This window comes from Hypanus sabinus, chromosome 28 (assembly GCF_030144855.1).
Source record: "Hypanus sabinus isolate sHypSab1 chromosome 28, sHypSab1.hap1, whole genome shotgun sequence".
NCBI lineage: Eukaryota > Metazoa > Chordata > Chondrichthyes > Myliobatiformes > Dasyatidae > Hypanus > Hypanus sabinus.
Window position 1 is genome coordinate 26,982,047 of NC_082733.1, and position 6,122 is coordinate 26,988,168.

The following is a 6,122-nucleotide window of genomic DNA, read 5'->3' on the forward strand; positions in this document are numbered from 1 at the left end:
TAGGATATTGGTCTTCCTAATCAACATGAAAATAGCTTTCTAAGCTCAAAGGCTTGGACAGTCTGGAAACAGTTTCAGACTTTGAATATTATAAACTGTGCCATTTTCCTTTGGAACAGTCTGAAAACCACCATCAGTCTCTGCTAGTGAAAAGGACAGAAAATATTGGCAGTGAGTTTGGGATAGGGCAGATGGGATGTATTCAGTACTCAGAAAGACAGTGAAGGATAAAAAGTGGAGTTCGGACAAAGACTGAACTTGATAGTATTAATTGGCAGAGTAGATTCAAGGGGTCAGAATGATTACTCAGGTTTTTTACATTCATGTATGACTTGAGGCATTAATCTAATAAATAATCTACTGATCATTCCAATTTATTAGCCAACCTCCAATCATTGCTGTATGATAACTGTTAAAATTGTTTAGCATGGACTAAATGGGTTGATGAGCCTGTTTCTGCACTGTACTTTTCTGTGACTCTATAAGATTCACTATAGAACCTTTGAATAATTCCACAAAAAATAAACTGGATAATCTTCATTTAGTGGCTTTGCCTCAATGTACATGTGCCTATATGTGTTGGTTGCAGGCCCAGTTCAGAAGATAAATAAAAATGCAAATTTGACTTTACAGCTACGAAAATATAGGTCTTGATGTGGATAGCATGTCTGTCACTTCCTGAAACACATGACTTGGAAAACTTTTACCTTCTGCTTGTAAAACCTGAAAACCTTCAGCAAGCAGAAACTTTCTGTGTCCTATAGAACAATGAAACTCAAAACAAACAAAATTCCAAACCTCTTCTAGCTAATCAACAGAACAAATAAAAATTATATTCAATTTTAGAAGAGCATAGAATAAAATTAACACATTGTGGTGAACTATGTGCCTGTCGGGACACGCCCCTGCTGACTGCTCCTGTGGCTCCTCCCACAGGCCCCTGTATAAAGGAGACCTGCGGCCTGAAGATCGGCCTCAGTCTCCAGGACCTTGTATGATAGACACTCACTCCTGGTTCCTTCTTCCAGTCAATAAAAGCCGATATCTCGCCTACGTCTCAGTGTGAGTTATTGATGGTGCATCACACATAATGTAGCAAATAACAGACAGCTTGAGGGCAGAGCATTTACCAACATAATGGTTAGAGCTGATGTGTAATTAAATCACATTGATATTGAATAAAATGAATGTATAGACGATGGGAGCCTTTGTTAATAAAAGCAGGTACTTGTGAAGTGACAACATGAAAGGACATAGAACAGAGGCTCCCATTCTTTTTTATGCCATAGAACAATACCATTAAGCAAGGGTTTTATGGACCCCACGTTGGGAACTCCTGATGTAGAGTAAAATGGGCAAGTTATGCTTGAGGAAGAGCTTATTAAGATTTATTTGGAGAGTAGAACTGTCTGGACTACTGCTGTTCTTAATTTTTATTTGTTCTGTTGATTAGCTAGAAGAGGTTTGGAATTTTGTTTGTTTTGAGTTTCATTGTTCTATAGGACACAGAAAGTTTCTGCTTGCTGAAGGTTTTCAGGTTTTACAAGCAGAAGGTAAAAGTTTTCCAAGTCATGTGTTTCAGGAATTGACAGACATGCTATCCAATGTCCACATCAAGACCTATATTTTTGTACCTGTAAAGATGATAGTCTCCATAGGTGATGCACCATCAATAACTCTCCGAGACGTGAGGCGAGATATAGGCTTCTTTTGGCTGGAAGAAAGAACAAGCAGCAATTGACCACCACACTACATCCTGGAGACTGAGACCAGGGCTCAGGCCTCAATCGCCTTTATACCGGGGTCTGTGGGAGGAGCCACAGGAGCAGTCAGCAGGGGGAGCATGTCCAGACAGGTATATGTAGTTCACCACAATAGGGTTTGAAGGCTTGTGTGCTTCAACGACCCAGAGAGGTATGTTGTCTGGAGTCAGGGGCTTGTGCTTTGGCACTTCGTAGGGTCATCCACACCAAAGAGGTCAAAGGGTAGTGGCCAGACTAAGAGTGGTCCATCCTCCAGGTCTGGGGTTCAATTCAGGGTTAACAATCCTGACTGCCAAAAAGACAATTGTTGTGGACACAGTAATGACGAATCCTTCTATACAGCAGAGATGGAGGACCTTCACTTCTGCCCTTAAAGCCAGCAGCAGTAAGTAAGTAAAGGTGATGAAACAAATGCTTTAGGCTGAAAATAACAGAATTTTCTAGACTATACATGTACTCACTAACCATGAACATCTCAACATCACTGTCAGTGATATTCCTAAATGTGCACTGTGTGCTGTTATGAAATTTGTTCTTATACGTCCAAAAGTCAAATATACGTACGGGGTAAAAGTGTTCTCTGTATAAAATACTTTGAAAACATGATGCACTACTGCATGGTTTGTAAGAAATATGCCATAATTACTGCTTAGTAATCATTTAGCTCTAAACTACTGAATTTGTTAATGGGGATTATAAATCTATATATAACCATGTTATCTCCAAGGGCAATATAATTTAAACATTTTATTAGCTTATTTACCAAGTGTTAGAATCCACCTCTATGTGTGAGTCCCTTTGTTTCATTCTCTGCAAAATGTCCATAAAGCATTGATGAATTTTACTTTTTTAACTTCTTGATTTGCTGTCTGTGAGGATTACTCATTATGATTGGCTGATCAGTTTGGGTCCCGTGGAACACGTCACAGGAACAATGCAGGAAAGGGATAGGCTCTCTCCACAGGCATCAGATCGTTGTGAGGAATTTTCAACAAATCTGCAATGCGAGTTTCTGCTTTAATGCCCCCACAAAATCAAGGTCAAAGGTCACGTGCCCAATTAATATGAATAGTAACAGATCTAATAATAGTAATTCCTCAACTAACAATTAATTCAGATAACCTGATGATTATCACATTGCCATATCCACCTAGTAAATGAGTGTTTTTCCCTACAATTACAGATCCAAAGACTTTCATTGGCCATAATATGCTTTTAAACACCCCCCACACCCAAGATCGTGAAGTATATTTTCATTCAATAGACCAAAAATTGCAAAAACTGCTTTAAGACCAGGCCCATGAGATTCTGCAGTAGTGACAATTGATAACACACCTCCCTCTCCTGCCCTGCCAAACCCCATTCAAGGTGATTGAAGAAGAAGAATAGCCCTTAACTCGGCGGTGGAGTTATCGGGGCACCGTCATGACGGTGTTTCCATAGCAAGCTATTCTTGTTTTTATGAGGCCGAGTTGCTAGCTCAACACTCAACCCAACTTGGATTCGAACTCGCGAACCTTCGCTCCAGAGTCCGGCTCCACCAACTGGGACCAAGGTGATTGAGCCGGAGTATAAAATCAGAAGTTCATGCAATTCATTTTGGCTGTGCTAACCCTTCAGATACAGTTAGTTCAACTCTTGCTGCAGCTCGGGTTGATGTCAACCCTACAGCCAATGAGATATAGATAGATCACCACCCAAAGGAGATAAGAGCATTTCAGTTCAGAATAAGTCTGAACATTCAGATATAAAGATTTTGGTTTAAAAATTTCATTCCAAGTTTCCTCGGATATTGATGTCTGTAAATCTTGTTCCCAGAGATTCTTAATTTTGTTTAAAGGAACATTCCTCGTCTCCAGTAACATACCATAAATATTAGATATAGAACCATTATGAAAAGGTGTCAAACTAAAAATTACGTCTAGTAAGTTTTTATCTGAGCTTATAGGAAATGCGCATAATTGAGATCTTAAAAAGTCTCTGATTTGTAAATATCTAAAAAAGTGAGTTTTTGGTAAGATATATTTAGCTGACAATTGCTCAAATGAAAAAAGGTATCCTCCAATAAACAGATCCCAAAAACATTTAATACCCAACCTGTCCCATTCTTTAAAAACTAAATCAGTCATGGAGGGTTTAAAAAAATTAGAATAAATGGGACTTGAAAGGGAAAATCTCAATAAACCAAAGTGTTTTCTAAATTGTATCCAGACCCTCAGAGTATGTTTAACTATTAAATTATCAAGCAAACATGAGGAAATCTGCAGATGCTGGAAATTCAAGCAACACACACAAAATGCTGGTGGAACACAGCAGGCCAGGCAGCATCTGTAGGGAGGAAGCACTGTCGATGTTTTGGGCCGAGACCCTTTGTCAGGACTAACTGAAAGGAAAGATAGTAAGAGATTTGAAAGTAGGAGAGGGAGGGGAAAATGCAGAATGATAGAAGAAGACAGGAGGGGGTGGGGTGAAGCTGAGAGCTAGAAAGGTGATTGGCAAAATGGATAGAGCTGCAGAAGGGAAAGGATCATGGGACAGGAGGCCTAGGAAGAAAGAAAGGGGGAGGGGAGCACCAGAGGGAGATGGAGAACAGGCAGAGTGATGGGCAGAGAGAGAGAAAAAAAAGGAGAGGGGAAAAAACTAAATATATCAGGGATGGGGTAAGAAGGGGAGGAGGGACATTAACGGAAGTTAGAGAAGTCAATGTACATGCCATCAGGTTGGAGGCTACCCAGCCGATATATAAGGTGTTGTTCTTCCATCCTCAGTGTGGTTTCATCTTGACAGTAGAGGAGGCCATGGATAGACATATCAGAATGGGAATGGGATGTGGAATTAAAATGGGAGACTGTTTTGCTGAACGCCAACACTCTGTCCGCCAGAGAAAGCAGGATCTCCCAATGGCCACAGATTTTAATTCCACGTCCCATTCCCATTCTGATATGTCTATCCATGGCCTCCTCTACTGTCAAGATGAAGCCACACTTAGTTTGGAGGAACAACACCTTATATACTGGCTGGTTAGCCTCCTACCTGATGGCATGAACATTGACTTCTCTAACTCCCGTTAATGCCCCTCCTCCCCTTCTTACCCCATCCCTGATATATTTAGTTTTTTCTTCCCCCTTTTTTTTCTCTCTTTCTGCCCATCACTCTGCCTGTTCTCCATCTCCCTCTGGTGCTCCCCTCCCCCTTTCTTTCTTCCTAGGCCTCCTGTCCCATGATCCTTTCCCTTCAGCAGCTCTGTATCCCTTTTGCCAATCACCTTTCCAGCTCTCAGCTTCACCCCACCCCCTCTGGTCTTCTCCTATCATTTCGGATTCCCCCCACCACTTTCAAATCTCTTACTATCTTTCCTTTCAGTTAGTCCTGATGAAGGGTCTCAACCCGAAACGTCGACAGTGCTTCTCCCTATAGATGCTGCCTGGCCTGCTGTGTTCCACCAGCATTTTGTAATAAATTATCAGTTAGTTTACTTACAAGTAAAGGAAGTGAGGATCCAAGAAGAGAAATAATAGAAAATTTATTAACAGAGTTAGCTTCTAAAGAAACCCATAGCGGACAGTCTACATGATTAATATAATATAGCCAAAATGTAAGATATCATATATTAACTGCCCAGTAATAAGACCTAAAGTTAGGTAAAGCTAAGCTTCCAGACTATGTGCTATGTGCTCATCATCCCTCATACATAGAGCTCATATGACCAAGGATAAGCTATCTCGTTTTTATTCGGATATATCTCCCTACTGTGACGGATGTAATAATGGAGAAGCTTCATTAATTCATATGTTTTGGACATGTCCAAATCTTGAAAAATAAGTTTTTCCTTACTTTTTAACGCCAATTTTAAGCCTAACCCTCTGATTGCCTTGTTCAGCATTATTGCAGGACAAGATATTAAGCTGAAGGCATCTGATTTACATATTTTGGTCTTTAGCTCTCTTATAGCTAGGAGGACGCTTTTGTTTAAGTGAAAGGTGTTCTTCCTCCTACTCATGCTCAATGGTTATGTGACATTACATCACGTTTAGATTTAGAGAAGATTAGTTGTTCAATGTCTGAATCTCGTCAAGACTCTCAAACATTGTGGGGACCTTTTCTGAATTATTTTCAAAACCAATTCATTGTTTAAACTCAGATATTGGCTATTATTAATTTTTATTATATGAGAAGGTATTTTACTTTCTTTTCTCTTTAATAAACAGCTTTGGACTTGGTAGAGGTTAGATTCTTCTGTTTTGTAATAAGTTAGCATATTTCAATATAACTATTGATTAACTTACATGAATACAGGGTAATGAGATTGTTATTATGAACAGATATAATGAAATTGGTAGTTCTTTTATCTTTTCTGAC